General features: G+C 34.0%; 1 protein-coding gene and 1 pseudogene across 5 annotated transcripts in view; both read left to right on the forward strand.

The window, feature by feature from the left end:
* Positions 1–20,168, forward strand: part of Magi3 (membrane associated guanylate kinase, WW and PDZ domain containing 3) — a 237,787-nt gene that overhangs the window by 34,326 nt on the left and 183,293 nt on the right. The gene's annotated exons all lie outside the window — the stretch shown is intronic.
* Positions 13,539–18,256, forward strand: LOC144368267 (PEST proteolytic signal-containing nuclear protein pseudogene; annotated as a pseudogene).

Raw genomic sequence — 20,168 nt, forward strand, 5'->3', positions numbered from 1 at the left:
GCCCCCAAACTTTACAGTATTCTCCAACTTACTTATCTCCAAGCCCACAGCAGTCCATAGGGAAGTGCTGCTGGCTCTACTTTTACAGTTTATTTAGAATCTGACCTCTACGCTATTTTTACCATCTTTTCTTAATTAGTTCACTACAGAAGCCTCCTAACTAGCCTCCCAGGTTTTGCCCTTGTGTCCTTAATCTTTTTATAACAGCAATCTGAGTGATTCTTTAAAGATGTTAATTCATGTTATTCCTCTCTTCAGAGCTCTGCAATGACTTCTTCATTTCACTCATAATAGAAACCTAAGTACTAAGCATATAATAGATGCTTGAAAATATTTGTTGAATTAATGAAGTGCTAAATCTAATCCATTCAAAAGTATTTCCCGAGTTTTCATCCTCCTGATACTTTATACTGTTGATTAGTTCTTGCTCTTGTTCTTCAGTCATAGTTACTTCATCTTCTATCTCTGCTTACTCTCTTGTCTCCTTCTTGATGGCTCCACTTCAGATGTATGTACTCCTGAATGTGTGTCAAAGTCCTTGTCCCTCTTTATTCTTTATATATTCCTTTTCTATCTTGATGAATTAAGTCACACCAGTGGCCAACCTGTCCCCCCTGCTTTGTTCCTTCTGGCCAACTATATATATATTTCTAGAGCCAAATATGGTTCCTGGTAAGGTGTGATCAGTCAGAACACATTTGTTGAGTGAATGCATCCTAAATCTGCTTTGTGTACTGGTGTTTTGGATGTCATCAGCTGAATGCCCCTCTGTCAACCCACAATGTTTAGTATGCCCCATAGTGTTTTCCCCCAATGAACATACTCTTCTTTCTACCTGTTCTTTTCATTAAAGGATAATCCTGTCCAGCTAATTGATTTAGCCAAAAATCTAAGTATTTGCTTGAATTTCTCCCACATATTCTTTCACCTTGGCTGATAATTTGCCAATTTGTGCTGATTCTTTTTTCTTCAACAACTTTATTAAGGTATAATTTATATAACATAAAAGTCACCTGTTTTAATTGTGCAATTTAATGAATTTTTACTATGTTTAGAGTGTTATACAATCATCAAAATCTATAGTACTTTTATCATCCTGAAAATATCATTTATAATCATTTTCATTCTTACCTCTAATCATAGGAAATCACTAATCTATTTTTTATCTATAAAGCTTTCTTCTTTGAACATTTCATATGAATGAAATCATATAGTATGTATTCTTTTTTCACCAGGCATATTATCTTTGAGGTTCACATGTGCTATAGCATGTCTAAATACTTAGTTCCTTTTTATTATGAATAGTGTTCACAGTATGGGTATGTCACTTTTTCTAACTCATTCTATTCATCAGTTGAGGGGCATTAGGGATGTTTTCAGGGTTTTTTTTTTTTTGGTGGTGGTTATTGTTAGGAGAAATGTTGCTGTAAACACTCATGGACATGTGGTTTCATTTTGGTTGGGTAGATACCTATGAGTTGAATTGATGGGTTATATGGCAAATTAAAGAAAGTGCCAAACTATTTTCCAAAGTGACTCCTCCATTTTACATTTCCTTAAGCAATGTATAAAGTTTCTAATTTCTATAGTCTGGCTGACACTTGATACTGTCTTTTTGATTGTAGCCATTTTAGTGGGCAAAAAATGGTAATTTGGTTTTGATTTGTATTTCCCTAGTGACTTATGAAGTTGAGCATCTTTTCATATGCTTATTAACCATTTGTATGTGTTCCTTTGCTCATTTTGAAACTGAGTTATTTGTCTTTTCATTGTTGAGCTATAAGAATTCTCTATGTATTCTAGAAACAAGTCTTTTATTAGCTATATGATTTATAAATATTTCCCCCAGCTGTGGGTTGTTTTTTCATTTTCTCATTTTTAAATATTGAAATATAATTATCATGTCATAAAATTCACCCCTGTAAAGTATACAATTCAGCCATTTTTAATATATTCAGAAGGCTGTATAGTCATTACCACTATCTAATTCCAGAACATTTTCATCAGTCCCAAAAGAAACCTCATGTCCATCAGCAATCACTCCCCATGCTTCCTTTATCCTGTGGCAACCATACATCTACTTTCTGTCTATGTACTTGCCTACTCTGCCTTTTTATTTCTTAAATGGTGTCTTTTGAACCATAAAAGCTTCACATTTTGATTAAGTTCAGCATATCTTTTATCTTGTGCCTTTAGTGTCATAACTGAGACACTAGTTTTTCTGGCCTCCTGGTGTGATCCCCTTTCACTATTTCAGAACCTGTTTCCTATCCTGATCCTTCACTCAATTAATTTACTTATCTGACCCTGGGGGACCTTTCCAGATTACAAAGATTTATACTAAATATATTTTTTTCATAGTGGTTTATAATTTAGCACTTAAATTTGAGTTAACTTTTGTGTGTGATATGAAGTAGGGGACTTAATTCAACCTTTTGCATGTGGATATATAATTGTCCCAGAGCCATTTATTGAAAGGAACATTTCTTTGAATCTAAATTCTTACTTGCAGACAACATATACTTGGATCTTGAATTTTTACCCAGTTTACAATCTCCGCCTAAAACCCTTTAATTTTACCTTAGATACCTTTGATTTTGTACCTTTCTTTCTGTTGATGCTTCTACTCCCTTTATCTTTGTTAGGATTATCAGTGGCCTTCCAGGTGTTTTTTTGGCCTTGTGCTGTGGATTTCCTTTCATTGTTGCCTAAGCTATTCTGAATATTCAGCACTACACTTAATTAATTTACTTGTCTGGCCCTGGAGGTCCTTTGAATTTGTAAATCCAAATTTGTACTACTCAAAGCACTGAAGATAGAGTAGTGTATCATTAAGTTTTTGATGATTACCTCACCACCCTAAAATGTAACGATAAGAGCAATTACTTATTTACCTCATAATTTTGTAGGTTGACAATTTGTTCTGGGTTTAGTGCATGATTATTTTGGTCTTGACTGAGTTCACTTATGCATTTGTGGTTAGTAAAATAGTTCTGCTTTTAGGGATTGGCTAGCCATCAACCAGGGCAGTGGTTGGCAATCTGTGGCTGATTACCAGATAACCCCAAAGCTAAGAATGTTTACATTTTGAAGAGTTCTATTAAAAAACAAAAAACAAAGGAGAATAAATTACAAAAATCATATCAAAACGTAAAGTTTTTACTATTTGTTCCTTTACGGAAAAAGTTGGCTGAGGCCAGGTATGGTGACGCACATCTATAACCCCAGTGACTGGAGAGGCTGAGGTAAGAGATGGCAAGTTCAAGGCCAGCCTCAGCAATTTAGTGAGATGCCGTCCCAAAATAAAAAATGAAAAGGGCTGGGGATGTAGCTCAGTGGTAAGCCCCTGAGTTCAATCCCCAGTATTTGTGGGGTTAGGAGGAGAGGTGGGAAGAAAAAGAAAATGTCTGCTGATCTCTTAGGGGCAGTGAGAATGGCCCGGAATGTATGTCTCTCATTACAGTAGCCCAGAGAGGGCTTTCCACATGGCAGCAACAGGTTCTGAGAGAGAGGAAACATGCAACACCCTTGAGACTTAGACCTGGAACTGGCACAGCATTGCTTCTGCCACATTCTTCTGGCAAAAGCAAGTCATATAGACAGCTAAAATCCAAGGGATAGATAGAAGACTCCAATTTTTAGTGGGAATAGCTGCAGAATCACATTCAAGAAGTGTGGCTATAAATGGAAGTGAGGAGATAAATTGTGGGTTTTTAAAAATATTTTTTAGTTGTAGATGGACCCAATACCTTTATTTTATTTATTTATTTTTATGTGGTGCTGAGGATCAAACCCAGAGCCTCACATGTGCTAGGCAAGCGCTCTTCTGCTGAGCCACAACCCCAGCCCAAATTGTGGTTATTTTTACAATATACCATAAGTAGTAAAAACAGACACACACATTCCTGCCTTTGTAGAGTGTACATTCTAGTGATACCAATACATTCTCATGTTTCGTTACATCACAAAATATGACCCATATTGCCTCAGTTGCATGTCTCTGAAATCTCTGATTCTTACTTTCAGTCACGTTTTAATGAGTACTGTTCCTCTACTTTCATTGAAGTGTCTGCATTTCTTGACAGCCTCCTCTGTATCTATACCTGTCTATGCTTTATAAACTACTGTGTTTTAGCACTGGTTAATGCTGAATTGTGATTATAAATTCTTATCTCCTCAGTAAATTATCAAAGACAAGGACCAATGTCTTACTTATTTCTATTTGACATATGTTTATTGTATACCTACTGTGTATTAGGCACTGTGCTGAGTGCTAAAAGTAAATATAAAATAGTCAAGGAAGGATCTTGCATCCATTGGAATACATAAATAATATTATTAATAATACTGCTATTTAGCAAAATCAGTATATTAAATTTTGTTTATTCATTTATTCAAATAATTCTTCATCTATGAGTCTTTTTTTGTATGTGTTACAAGGGATTGAGCCCAGGGCCTCTGCTACTGAGCTATATGCCCAGCCCTCCTTAAATTTTTTTATTTTGAGATAGAATCTCACTAAGTTGCCCATGCTGGTCTTGATCTTGCTATCTTTCTACCTCAGCCTCCCAAATAGCTGGGATTATAGGCATGTGGCGTTGGGTCCCTCCTGAATCCATAGGTCTTTTTATGTTCTAGTCTTGAAAAATTTTTATCGTTAATATATTCTTTTGATGTTGATAATTGCATCTTTGGTTATGTAATTTGTGTGTTTTGCAAGCTAAGCATATTAAGTCTTTATGATGAGATTCATATACTATTTTTTTGATTTTTATTATTTTTTTTTTTACTGTTTCCCCTTTGGTACTTTATCTCCAAGAACAGTATATCTTACATATTTTAGAATTCAGAGTTGAAGTTCTAAATTCTTTTTCCTTAAGGGAGATTAGATTTTAGTGTTCCGTATAGTGCCAAATACATAGTGAGCATCTAAGCATTTGTTCATAGTAATAGCCCCTTTTGGCTTTTTGTTCCATTGAATTTCACCCAAGATAATTATTGTTGACTGACTTTTAAATAGCTAAATGAGTTCTTGACCCGAAGCATAATAAATGTAGTAACATTTTCCCCATTATGAACCCAATGATACCTGCTTTGTCTCTTCCCTCTCCATTTTCCTCTACAAACATTAATATACATTAATTTGGGAATATCTGCTTCACAATGGCTAACCTGCTCTATATGAACTTTATGAATTGATGCCTACAGAAATGGAGCTAAGGGCAATTTAGAGAAGTGACTTATTATCTTTAAAGAATGGGGTTGGGATTTAGCTCAGTGGTAGAGAACTTGCCTAGCACGTACCAGGCCCTGAGTTTGATCCCCAGTACTGGGGGGGGGGGAGGTAGTATGATTCTTCTTAATATGTTATTATATAGTCACATCATTTGTTCATTCATTTTTGGTTCAGCCATTCATTTAATAAACATTTTTGAATGCTGACAATATTGTTTATTATATGTACAAAAGGCTGTGATATAAAGAGAAATCATACATAGTTGATATGAGGGGGGATGCCTTTATTTTATACTTAAAATCTTTATTTAGCATTTGAAAAATTGAGAAGGCTAGAATATTAACATTTGTCAAATAGGAAAAGGAACCACAAAAAGAGCTGCAAATATTTTGATGTTTCTTAGCGTCTTATTTAACCATTCTGTAAAATGTAGCAAGTGAGATTCTGATATTTTAGATTGAAAGTTTGAGGCTGTAGATCTTTCATAAATGAAGAATATTTGGAGATGCTTATTGTATCTGGTTAATTACTGTAAATCTGTTAGAGTCTTATATTCATTGCAAAGACTTTGTGAAGATTGAATTCAGGGTTTAGAAATAATGATTGTAGAAGAACATACACATATAAACGTGTATCTATCTTATAACAGGTTATATCAGATGTACTACCTAAACAGTTACAAATGATTTTGTTTTTCTTAAACTTTTTAGTTGTAGATGGACACAACACATTTATTTATTTGATTTTTTTTTTTTAATGTGGTGCTAAAGATTTGAACTCAGTTTTAGGCAAGTACTCTACCACTGAGCTACAATGCCAGCCCCAATTGTTAGATTTCTTATACAACAATGTAAATTATTCTAATTGCAGTTTTAGGAAAGTTATAATGTGATAGCAGGAAAGGGTTGAGTAACAATCATTCTCTCATTAACCTCTTTACAGTTTAAGTGTGTAATAAGGAAATTTAATCTTATATAAGTGAAATCATGTGATTGCCTTCTATGTTGTAAATATTTTTTTGTATAGAAGACCAGTTTAAGAAATGAAAGCAAAATGAGGTAAAAATAGATTTTTCTAATGGTCAGTTGGTTTGTAAGAATGATGAACTAGCTAATAAGCCTACAGGACTTTTAGTCTTTTTATTTAAACAAGACTAACAGATGAATCTGTAGATCAGCAAGAAGGTTTAAAGTATTTAAACATCCAAAGTGAGACCATTTGGGGGATAATATTTCATTCGTTTAAAATGTAAAGTATATTATTTAACTGTTAAGCTGGTTAAAGCTAATAGTTAAATGGCAGGGGGTGCTTATTGCTATTTTTTTTTCTGACTTGGTGCTTCTTTACAAATGTCATAAACATCATGTTTTGTTGATATTGTTGAAGCACTTTGGAAAATGGTTGTAGCTGCACAACTTGTATTGTTAAAATCATTTTTTAAAAAAATGCAAATCTTATTTATTACTAAAAGCAGTCTAAAGAAAGTCACTTCAAAGGCCCATTTCTGGCCCGGGATTGTGGTTCAGTGGTAGAGAGGTTGCTGAGCATGTGTGAGGGCACTGTGTTCGATCCTGGCACCACATTAAAAAAAAAAAAAAATAAAAGGCCCATTTTCATTTTGTACTACAGGAGTTCCTAGACTCAAAACTATCTCTTAGAAAGGCATTAACTATGTATTATTCTGTGTATTTATTTTGGCTAGATGAATTAGAGTCTGTGTATTATTCATTTTCTGTTCTTTTTGTGTGTGAGCAGTGTGTGTGCCTAAATTATGTATGGGAAGAAGTGCATAAGTTCCCCCCACCCCAACACACACAACTTTTCAACTTCTATGAAGATTGTATGTTTATTCATAGAGTTGCTTGAACATAACTTTGATAAAGAAGACATCAAAAAGGGGGATGTAGCTTAGTAGCAGGACACCTCTCTAGCAAGCACAAGGCCCTGGGTTCACTCCCCAGTACCACAAAATAATAAAGAAGATATCATGTTAGAATAAAATTAATATTGTACCAGATATTTTAAGGCTGTTTTGAAAAGAGGTAATTAAAAGTAATAACCTTAAAAAAATTTTTTTAATCTTCCTCATTTCTACTTCTATGCTTAGACTAGTTTTTACCTACTGCTGTTTAATACTAGTATTGTTTAAATTTTAATACTCTTTTGCAATCTTTTTCTTTTCCCTTGCTCTCAAAACAGACATGGAACTAAACTCAATCTTATCTATTAATATTTAATAAGAATAAAGTTGGAATTAGAACAAGCACATGTTACCTTTTAAACTGATTACTATTTCAGTCATTCGTAACTAATTAAATACCTTGAGTTTTCTGGACCCTTGTTTCCCTCCTCCTTTTTCTTTCTGGCCTATCTCATTAGCTTGTGATTAATTTGTTTTTTGGTCTTTTTTCTGCTAGATACTAGAAAAGGAAAAAATGTAGTACATAAATAAGGATTACTTAATGATTTTCCATTCACTTATTCATTATTTAACTATGTTTGCCACTGGCAGAAATATTTCTCCAACTACCTTTGTATGCATTGAATAATACATTACAGTTTTAAATCATATATTTAGTTACTCCCTCAGTCCAAAAGCACATGGAATTAATCTTATTTCTGCTCATATGTTAGAACACCATAGTTACACTTCAGAAGCTAAGAGACTGGTCTTATTACCTCCATTTATACTATTGATTGTTCACAATTTTTTCCCAATATATCCCTGCAACGCTCACTGGCAACCATTCTTTTTAAGTAAGAGTTTCTATAATCTCTTCCTTGTCTAAATCTCTGGCCCCTTCTCTTGTTACTCCCATTGTTAGCACCAACCGTACCTAATTTCAGTTTCTCTTCCCTCTGTTCCCTCTACTTAGAGCATTAATTCTGCTGTTGCCTCCTTCCTTTCTTATCACCTGGCAAGGTCTTTCAAGCCTCTTCAAGAGGTTGTTTCCTGGAGTCAGTTCATGACACTTTGTTTTCTCTGTAGCATCCTGTGTGTACTTCTTAATATTTCTATATTGACTATCACCTCACTTGATGATGAGCTTTTTGAGAACTTAAAGGAATCTTTTCTGCTTTGCATAGATCACTCGAATGTGAGAATGGAAAGCGGAAAGAAAACTGAAGTTTGAATGTCCTTTATGTGCTAGGGAATGTGCTTATTACTTCTAGACACAATTGAATTTGTTAAATTGCCACAATAATTTCTCAAGAGCATGCTATCATATTATTATATATGATTACATATTATTATCTTCTTACGGTCAGAAAACTGAAGTTGAATAATTTGTTCAGTTGCTACGTAAGAGCTGGGACTAGAACCCAGGCCTCTTTTACTATTTCACTTTGCATACTGCTTCCTTAACTATATAGATGTAGGGTTGGGGTATGGCTCAGTGGTAGAATATTTACCTAGTATGCTTAGAAGGCCCTGGATCCAATTCCCAGCACTGTAAAAACAAAATTAAAAAAACCCATATAAATGTAAAAACTGATGATGATGAGTTATAGTATAATATAAAGAACATGAACTTTGACATTAATAGAGATGGGTTTGCATTCCAGTTTGCTATTTAACTGTTGGCAACTGTCTTAATATCTGTATTGTCCGTTTTCCCTGTTAAACATGTGGTTAATGTCATTATGAGTTTCAGAGGATTGCTGTGAGAATTAAATAAAATAATGTATGTAGAGGATTTTGTGCAGTGCTGGGCACATAATATGTGTTGTATAGATGGTAGTTTTATCAGGTAAGAATACAGATAGCAGGCTGGGTTTTGGCTCAGTGGTAGAGCACTACCCTAGCACGTGTGAGGCATTGGGTTTGATTCTCAGCACCACCGCATATAAAAAATAAAATAAAGGCCCATTGACAACTAAAAATGTATTAAAAAAAAAAAAAGCAAGCAAGCAAGAAAGAAAGCCAGAAGAGTACATATATCTACAAGCAACAGAATAACTGCTAAATGGCGTAAACAAAAATTTTTTATGGCTCTACTTAGATGTATTTTCTTCTTCTTTCTCACAATCATATTTGTGGAGTTGCAGGTATTATGTCCCAAACTAGGAAGGAAGGGATAGTGTCAGCCACATCTATATCTTTTATTAGAACAACCTTTTCGTGAAGTCCTCCTTTCAATTGCATAGACTACTGTAATAGCTTGACTGTTCTTCTAACTAGTCTTCCCATTATCCAAGCTTTCAAGAAAAGGACCGGGAAAGTAGAGAACAGGTGGTTGAGATTAAACCAAGTCATCCCTTTTCCTTATATAAAGTTAGAGATATTATGAGAGAAATGTCTCCCACAGTAATGGTGGTGGTGGATGATTCTAAGTGATGACAGTGCTGAAAACTGTCACAGAGTATACTTATGATTTCATAGTCTGAAGCAGTTAATAAGAAAGTGTTATGTATCATTTTAATCCATATCAAGTAAAAACTAAGAGTAAATCAACTATGTTTTTATGATGGTTAAGTGCTAACATTTTGTGAAATTGACTTTTCAGACATTTTCCTATCTTATTGGCTTAAGAATGCTGGAAAAAAAAAAAAAAAAAGTCACTGCTGCTGCTTCTGACTGTCCTCTCTCCCCAGAAAACAAAAACCAGGTAGACAGCAACCACATAGCACAATACCAGCTCCTAACACTGCCGGAGTCTTTCTGAGCTTGTTGGATGCTATTGTTTGTTTGTTTGCTTTGTTTTGTTTAAAGATCTACAGCTTCGGCATTCAAAGTTGATTTTTTTTTTTTTTTTTGGTACTGGGAATTGAACCCAGGGACACTCTACACTGAGCTACATCCCCAACCCTTTTTATTTTTTTTTACTTTGAGGCAGATTTTCACTAAGTTGCAGACCTCAAACTTGTGATCCTCCTGCCTCAGTCTCCAAGTTCTTGGATTACAGGCATGCAAAGTTATATCATTTTTAAGGCTACTTCTCCCCTGTTGTTGCCTGTTTGGGATCTCCTCTACCCTTATTGAACTTAGTGAAAGCAGTGGGATCTGTGGTACTGCCTCCTACTACTACCCAGATTCCTATTATCAGAACTTTCCACAATAACTAGATATTCTGCCTTCTTTTTTTTTTCAAAATTATTTTAAGAGAGAGAGAGAGAGAGAGAGAGAGAATTTTTTAATATTTATTTTTTTTTAGTTTTTGGTGGACACAACATCTTTGTATGTGGTGCTGAGGATCAAACCCGGGCCGCACACATGCCAGGCAAGTGCGCTACTGCTTGAGCTACATCCCCAGCCCCATATTCTACCTGCTTATCCTTTTGATTTTTGGCGATTAGGAGAGAAAAGGGAAACTGAACTGTGGAGCTCTTGCTGCTTTGCCAGTGATCGAGAGGTAATGTTATTCAAATGCTTATTTGGATTCTGAAATACATTTCATCATGGAAGCAGTGGTATAAAGGGTGTTTGGATTGTATACTATTATTATTCTTCTAGTTCAACTATATTTTGGCTTTTGAGGATTGGCCTGAAATCTAATTACCCTTACACATTTTTTCTCATTGGGAAATACTTTATGACTCCAACCAAATTTGAAAACAAGCCTTTGGAGAAAGATGTATCATGAATTGAATTGACCTATAATTAGGGTTTCACTTTTCTGTACCTTGGTAGAATACTGGACTAACACATTCTGATCCAAAGAGAAAAAGCAGGAGAAGCCAAGGACGTAGATAATTCATTGCCTGATTAATTAGTTTCTCTATAATAAAAAGTTAAGAAAACACACACACACACACACACACACAATCTGAGTCTTGGCTGCAGAAAGAAGTATGTTTTTTTTTTTTTGGTAACGGGGATTGAACTCAGGTGCCTTCAACCACTGAGCCTCATCCCCAGCCCTATTTTGTATTTTATTTAGAGACAGGGTATCACTGAGTTACTTAGCACCTTGCTGTTGCTGAGGGAGGCTTTGAACTTTCAATCTTCCTACCTCAGCCTCCAGAACCACTGGGATTTCAGGCATGTGCCACCGTGCCCGGCAAGAAGTATGTTCTTTTCTATGGATACTTCCATACTTCTCTTTTCTTTTTAAGATTACCATATTTTCCATTATGTTTTCATTTAGATAACTTAAAGATATACATGTAGAGATAGCATCTGATTCTTGCATGACTCTTCCTGAATTTTATTCTCTAGCTCAACTATATTGTTCTATAGATTGTTTATTTTTTTGTTTTAGAATTTTTAATATTTATTTTTTAGTTTTCGGCGGACACAACATCTTTGTTTGTATGTGGTGCTGAGGATTGAACCTGGGCCGCACGCATGCCAGGCAAGCACGCTACCACTTGAGCCACATCCCCAGCCCTATAGATTGATGTTAATGCCAGATTTTCTAGATCCTTAGATTCACTAAATGAGTTTTAATCATTCAGAGGCCACTGGTAATCTATGCAGTAATAATAAACATAATGATGATTGTAAGTTCAGCTTCCAAATATTGAAAGGGAGCATATAAACTTTACTGTGACAACTTTTAGAAATTGTTTTGAAATAAACGAAGAAAAGAAAGAAGATACATTGCAAAGCAGATGTTGTATGACTAAAGTACCCAGCTGTGTACTAACAAAATGAATCTCATGCCGATTAGTTAACAATTCTTTGGCAGTCAGAGACATATGTAAAGCAATAAACACAGCGTGGGGAAATTTAAAAAAAAAATTAAAAGCATTTTCTAAGCCTAAAACATTGGCACTGTCTAGTCTACCATCTGTATTATTGAAACATTGATTTTATTGTAAGTCATACCAAGGTCACTTTAAAAAATTGGTTAACCCATTAAAGTCTTCCTTCTCAAAGATTAGCATCAATTTAGTAAAAAATGTTATGATAGCAAAATAAATTCTGGTTGGTGTAACATAAATCTAATTTTATATTAGCTTTTTTGTGGGTCATGATGAAATAGTTTTTGTTTAAGGAATTCTCTTGAATTCCTTCAGGTCAAATCTATTAATTATTTTAAAAATTTCTATTGAAATACTTCTTTGCCAGATTTAGATGAATGACCAACTCACTACAAAGTATAACACCACTGACCCTATTGTTATGGTCTTCTGTCAGAAGGGATAGGGCTTTCTCTAAGTTTTTCCTCTTTGATGAAATATGAGGTTAAGCATTTAGGGATGGCCTACTTTGGCTAAAAGTTCACTTTTCAGTACTTAAAATAATCTTCCTTTCCACTTTTCCTGATAGCACCCAAAATTGAAAAATTTATACCCAGAGACTTTTTCTATATGCTACATCAGCTCTTTGTAATTGGTTTCTTTTGGTTGGACAGTTTTTTCCCTTGGTATTTAGAAATGTTGCAAACTACAACATGTGATTTTGGCAATATAATGAAATCATCTCCCTCTATTAGAGGGAAGGAGGGAAGAAGTGCCAGGGAGTGATATTGGCCGAAATATATTGTTATATATTGTGTATTGTGTGCATGCACAAATATATAACAACAAATCCCATCAGTATGTACAACTGTAATGCACCAATAAAAAAATGTGGTTAAAAAACAAAAACTTGATAGAAATCAGGGCCAATATAATTTGCCTGAAAATGAAAACTATGATTAAGTACTTATTAGTGAGTGATTATGATTAAATTAGGCTGCAGAAAACTTGATAGGCTTTTGTATTTATTATTCCTTTATTAAGAATTTGTAATACATTGAAAACATACTTTCATTTTGATTTAACAACTTGTATGGAGATAGAAGTTCTTATAATACTATCGATCAAGAAAGATTTTTTTTCATTAGAGTGTTCAAATTTCTTTATATATAATTTATTTCTTAACTAAAACGTAAGATTCTGAGTTCCTTGGCATTCTGCATAATTTATTTATCATTCTGCTTATGGTATCTACAAAATTTTTGGTTCATTATCTGGCCTTGTTTCTGCCGACATAGCTTTGCTTCTGATTAAAGTTGATTTTTTTTTTGCATAGAATATAGTGTTGTTGAGGACCAGGTAGAAACTTTATTTTGGTTAAATATCATTCTGGCAGTACCTATGGCCCTTATATGGGAAGTGCATAGAGAGAAAGAGCTGCCTTCAGTGAAAAGTGTAAATTATAGAAAGAAAAAGGAGTACTAGGGATGTAGCTCAGTGGTACAGCACTTGCCTAGAATGTGCAAGGTCCTGGGTTTAATCCCCAGTACTGCAAAAAAGAAATAAAACGACTGAGAGTCATTATTGGCATTTACTATAGGGTCTTCTAGATATTCTACTAATTCACACAATAATTTTATGATTTTGGATCTTACAGAAGATTACAGAAAAGAAGTTTCTTATAATGATTATTATATAATTATATTTACTTTTCTAAATTTAGAAAATAAGTGTTAATTGGATTTGTGTAGTTCAATATTTCAAAAAATGTTTACTTGATTAGAAACCATAATTTAAAAATTATTAAAAACAAATTTTCATAATTCAAATTTGTCATATCATAATTAAAGAGGTAACCCTACCCATGGAAGACATTGGAGTTTTTACAAATTTTTGTAATTTATTTTGAAGAAGGAACTTCAATATTTGTTGAAAGTCTTTATTTTACTGTTGCCACTAATTATTTATTGACCCTTATTGTCATTGTCTTTTGTCAGAGGGGCAGGGCTTAGCATTAAATTCTTTAAATTTGTAACCCAGTAATTTCAAATATGCTTTCGAAAGGATGGGGATTGTATTAACATTTTTCCATTACTATAATGACTATCTTAAGTTCTAGATAATACTGCTTCCTCTATATGCAGTCATCAAGTACTGTTGATTCTGTGTATGACTTGAGAGTCTATACTCACTTATTCTTCCCCTGACATTATCTTAAGTCTAGATTCCTGATCATTCTTTTTTACATTTTTAAAGATGTTGATGGACTTTTATTTTATTCATTTATTTATATGTGGTACTGAGAATTGAACTCAGTGCCTCGCACATGCTAGGCAAGTGTTCTACTATTAAGCTACAACCCCAGCCTGATTCTTGATTATTCTTGTCTTGACTGTTGTGTTAACCTTCAGCTTGTCTCCCTGTGCCTAGTTTTATCTGACACAGTAGATGGCTCAGGTTGTTTATTGGTTTACTTCATTACCTATATGTCAAAATATAAGATTTTCTATGTTTATAATCTGTCTCCAGTTTAAATTACCTGCTTACCCCAATGTTGTATTATATTGTAAATTCTTTGAGTATGGGAGCTAACATTTTTTTTAAATTTCTCAGTATATTGTGGATATGATAACTGCTCAATAGTGATTATTGAACTAATGAGGTAGACCTAGGCAGGTGGCAGGTTTTGTTTTAGTAATTCAGAATACTCTTGTAGAATGAAAATGAATTACTGTGTTATAATTGTAATAAGATTATTTTAAAAGGTTAAATAATTCAAACATTATTAGTTTAGCATAGTAATAATTCATATAGCCATCTAGTTATATTAACATGAATTAAGAAAAATTTAAGATGTTTTATGTAATTGTTCTGAGTGCCTGTAGAACTATTTTCTCTCCCTACAATGGAGTTAATGGAATCAAGCAAGTGCATACTCTAGGTTTTAGATATTTATTGTGAGATAGAATAAAAATTAGGAGATTTTAAGTGTATACTTGAGGTGAATTATTGGCACAGATAACCAACTATAACTGAATAAACAAAACCCAGAAAACCTTGAGGAAAGGCTATTCTTGATTTCCAGGTTAACAACATTATTAGTTTCAAATGTCTAGTTATAAACACAAGAATTAAAAGGTATGCAAAGATATAGGAAAATATGGTTCATTAAAAGGAAAAAAAATAGATCAACACAATCAGTCTCTGAAAAAGACTGAATAGCAGATCTAAAATAATTCAAGTGAACTGAGTTTAAGTGATCTGTAAGTAGACCAACATATATATTTCAAAGAGTCCCTGTAAGAAAAAAGAGGGGAAGAGAAACTATCTGAAGGAATGATGACTAAAAACTATGATAAAAGATATGAATATCAACATCCAAAAAGCTCAACAAATTCTAAGTAGTATAAATTCTGAAAGACCCAGACCAAGACACATTATAAGCATGCTTTGAAAGACCAGAGTGTTTTGAAAGCAGCAAGATAGAAACAACTTGTCACACGCAAGGGGGTTCTTAATAAGATTTTCAGTAGATTTCTCATCTGAAGGTTGTGGGTTGACATATTCAAAGGCTAAAAGGAAAAAACCAAGAGTCCTGTACCCAACAGAACTGCCCTTCATAGTGAAGGAGAAATTAAGATGTTCTCAGTTAAACAAAAATGGAGGGAGTTCATTTTCACCCAACCTGCCCTGTAAGAAATGCTCCAGGGAGTTCACAAGGTGACATGAAAGAACACTAGATAGTAACCCACAGCCATTTGATAAAATAAATGTCTCAAAGATAAATACATGAGAGGAGGCCACGGTGGGAAAATGGCGGGGGGAAAGGCAGGAGTGGAGAAGCCTGAGAAGCTGCAGTGAGGACCTAAAGAGGAAGCAGAAAAACCTGTGAAAACGAAGATTGTTTCTTCCAGCCATGGAAGGGAAGTTCCAGTCCTAGTGCTGAGAAGCTATCAGCTGAAGAAGAAGCTGCAGACCTCCCAGCAAAACCTCCAAAGATCTTCAAGTTTGGATTTGCTTTGGTAGTCAGACGACTAGGAAAGCGTCAGCCACATCCACCAAACATGGGTCAGGTAAGCCCAAGGAAACTGTCCAACTCTTATTCCAAAAACCCTTTCAGTAGCAGTGGCTTTTAATGAAGATGAAGGTAGTGAACCAGAGGAAATGCCTCCAGAAGCAAAGACGAGGATGAAGGATATAGGAAGGGATACACAACCTCAGCTGGACCATACTCCTCCAGTAAAGGAAAACGTGGGTTTTCTGATAACCAGAAGCTGTGAGAATGAAATACAAAATCTCATCTTGGAAATGTCTGTGACCAAGACAATTAAATGTTGTGTTTGAAACTGGGGTGTTGGGTGGGTATAAAGTTAAAAGGAACAGTTTCTTTTTTAAAGAATGGTATAAGACTGTTTGGAACTGCTTTCTTCTTCTTCTTTTTTTTTTTTTTTTTAAGATTAAGTGTTACACTAATAATGAGAGTTTGAAATTAGAGGTAATTTGTTTTATATACAGATTTCAAGACGTTTGCTAATTTTGTAATTTCATATGATTATTTTTCAAAGGTTACAGATAACAAATCAGAAATGGCACCTTTTTAAAGAATTGCATATTTTTTAGGCACAACTATTAGAACACTAAGAGGGAAACAATAATTTACTTTTTTTTTTTTTTTTTTTTAATTGCAAGCAGTACTTTCCTAATTCCCTCATTACCTAAACTGTCTGGCTCCCCAGAACAGCCTTAGAGAGAGAGAGGAAGTATTGTACTTAGAGGAAAATGTTACTGGACGGTTGACTGAAAATAAATTTGGATAAAATTAAAATACAGCTTTTATTTTTTCCTTATGGGCATTTGTTTTGTTTCAAGTCATCATATACTAGGTAATGGCACTGCTGTCAGTAGATATAGACACTTAGCTCTTAAAAAAAAATTATGTGAAGTATCTAGTATTTGAAATAGCGCACTCATCTTAAGGTCTTGTCTGCCTTCATTAGCTTTCAAAGAGCAACATTTGCTACCAAAGTAAATCGATATTCTGAATGTGCTTCTCTTGGTTTTTACTTGTAGCTGGTTCCTGTAAGTATGTCCACCAGAACTTAAGGCAAATCATAGATAAGCTATTTCTTTTAAAATACAGACCACCACCAAAAATTACATACTACTTAAGCATTTGGCTTGTTTTTATATTTTAAAATGTATAAACACCAAAAGAGAGAAAGTGAGAGAGAAATTAACATATGAAGATAGAAAGCTAGAAGATGCACTTTCTGTAACTTTTTGTCTAAGCATTTAAGTCACTAACTTGTTAAATCCAATTTAAATTGAACTCACTGCAGTGTTTCTTATTGATGCAATTATATGGTTTATTTAAGTATATACATACTGGCCAGTGTCTTCTAAAAAGCACATTTTTAGGAACTAAAAATAGAAGAAAAGAAAATGTATTTCAAAACATTTTCCCACCACATATACTGTTAGATTTGTGTATTCTAGGGTGTTTGCTTTGTAGTTTTGTATTGTATATGTACATTATTTTTTTTAATTAAGGGTGACTTTTTTTTTTTTAGTTTTTGATGGACCTTCATTTATTTATTTATTTATCTATCTATCTATCTATCTATCTATTTATTTATATGCCGTGCTGAGAATCTAACCCAGTGCCTCACACATGCTAGGCAAGCACTCTACCACTGAGCCACAACCCAGCCCTGGACATTATTTATATATTTATTTTTGAATATTTATTTTTTAGTTGTAGATGGATACAACCTTTATCTTATTTCTTTATTTTTATGTGATGCTGAGGATCGAAACCAGGGCCTCACACGTGTGGGGCGAGCACTCTACCGCTGAGCCATTACCCCAGCCCCAAGGACATTATTTTTTAATGTGACAATTAAACACATCTTTAAGAGCATAGTCACGGACAACAAAAACATGCTATAGCTATTTCCTTGAAAATTCCTACAATGTTAAATTTGGAGGCAGCTTCAGACTATTTTATTGGTGGTAATTACTCACTGAGCTCTTTTAATAGGTAGTAACTCCAAACAAGTAGCCTGTGTATATTCCTAACATATGTTCACTTGTGTTTAAGTTTAGAAAAAGCCCCAAGTAAAATAATGGAAATGTATATAGAACTATTAGTTCTTATATGATTTAATTATATCGAGATACACGAATTTAATGTACTTTTATGTAGGCAAACTATCCATTTTGTCCATTTTACTGTTTGTTAAAATAACATCTCTCTCCTACATACTCTTTTCTTGACCCAAGTGAAAAATTAACCTAAGGTCAAGATGAGGAGAGAGAAACAACTGAGATAAATGTCTTTATTACAATAACAATAAATTTTGACAAACTCAAAAAAAGGTAAAAAGTAAACACATGGGCAATTATAAAAGTATTACTATAAAATATTTTATAATTCTTTTTATTTTCTACATGATTTGGGTTTAATAATTTAAAAAAACTATTAGTCTGAAAGCTAGTACTATTGTCACTTTTTTACAGCATTTTAGAGCGCAATTCCTTAGGTAATCACAAAGAATGTAGCCAAGGAATATACATAAAAGGAAATAAGAAGGGAGTTTCAATAACTCAGCACAAAAAATCAACTAAATACAAAAGAAGATAGTAATGCAAGAAATAAGGCACAAAAAAGCTATAAAGCATATGGAAAACAAATAGCAAAATGACAGAAGTGAGTTCCTTTATATCAGTAATAATTTTAAAGATAAATGAATTAAATTCTTCAATAAAAAGAAAGAGCCTGGCAAAATAGATTAAGAGATCCACTTAGATCCAAAGACAAATAGATTGACAGTGAAAGGAGGAAAAAGACATTCCATGCAAATAGTAACCAAAAGAGAGCAAGTGTGGCTATACTAATATAGGAAAAATATAATTTAAATCAAAAAAGTTTGTGAGGGACTGGGGTAGTGGTTTAGTGGTAGAGCGCTTGCTTAGCATGTATGAGGCACTGGGTTTGATTCTCAGTACCACATATAAATGAATAAAATAAAGATCCATCAACATCTAAAAAATACTTTTAAAAAGTTTATGAGACAAAGAAAGATATTATTTATTAGTAAGTGGTCTGATTCAATAATAAAATAACAATTATTAAATTCCAATCTTCACTATAAAACAGCTAAATCTTAAGGATAGAATACTAAGTGAAATAAGTCAGTCACCACCAAAAAAAAAGTAAGTGTATAATTCCACTTATTTGAGGTACTTAGAGTAGTATCATAGAGACAGAAGGTAGAATGGTGATTGTCAGGAGTTGGGGGGAACAAGAAATGGGGAGAAAGTGTTTAGTGGGAACAGAGTTTCATTTTGGTGAGGTAAAATATTTTGGAGATGGATGGTGTTGAGGGTTACACAACAGTGTGAATGTACTTAATGCCACTAAATTATATACTTAAAATGGTAAACTTTGTGTATTTTGTCATAGTAAAGTAATTGGAAAAAAATTTTAAATTGTGCACTTACCATCAATACTGTGTCAGTTTTGTGTTAGTGTAACAAACACCTGAAATAAATTAACTTATAAAGAGAAAAGGTTCATTTTGGCTTAACAGTTTTAGGAGTGTCGTTCCATGGTTGGTTAGCTCTGTTGCTTTAGGGCCTGTGGTGAAGCAGTTCGTGGTGGTGGGGAGTACATGGCAGAACAAAACTATGTACTTCATGATTGAGGATTGAAAAAGATAAACGAAGAAAATCCAGAATTCCACAATCCCTTTCAAGGGTGTGCCCCTTGTGACCTGAGGACCTCACACAAGGACCTTCTAAAGGTTCTACCACCTCGAAGTAGCACCATGGGCTAGGGTTCAAGCTTCTAACACATGGTCCTTTGGAAACATTTAAGGTCCAAAATGTAGCAAATTTGTAATTTCGCAAAATTTTTATCACCCAAAAGAAATCTATACCGATTAGCATTTATTTCCCCTACTCCTTTCTGCTCACCACTCACAATGTCAAATGTTTATTCTTTCTTTGTTAATTTGCCTATTCTGGATGTTTCATATGAATGGAATTCTATAATATGTGGCTGCTCCAGGTTGAATGTATCCATCAAGGATTCATAGGTTGGAAACTTGATCTCCAGTGTAGTGATGTTGAAATGTGGCAGGGTCTAGTGGGAGTTAGTTAGGTCATTAAAGACACTGATTTGGGAAGGGATTAAAGTAGTTCTTGTTAAACCCTGAATTGAGATAGCCCAATCCCTGAATTGCTCCATGGCTTTCTATCTCTCCATGTTGTTATCTGTCCCTCTTGCATGTGTTCCTGCCAT

This window comes from Ictidomys tridecemlineatus, chromosome 11, assembly GCF_052094955.1.
Source record: "Ictidomys tridecemlineatus isolate mIctTri1 chromosome 11, mIctTri1.hap1, whole genome shotgun sequence".
Taxonomy (NCBI): domain Eukaryota; kingdom Metazoa; phylum Chordata; class Mammalia; order Rodentia; family Sciuridae; genus Ictidomys; species Ictidomys tridecemlineatus.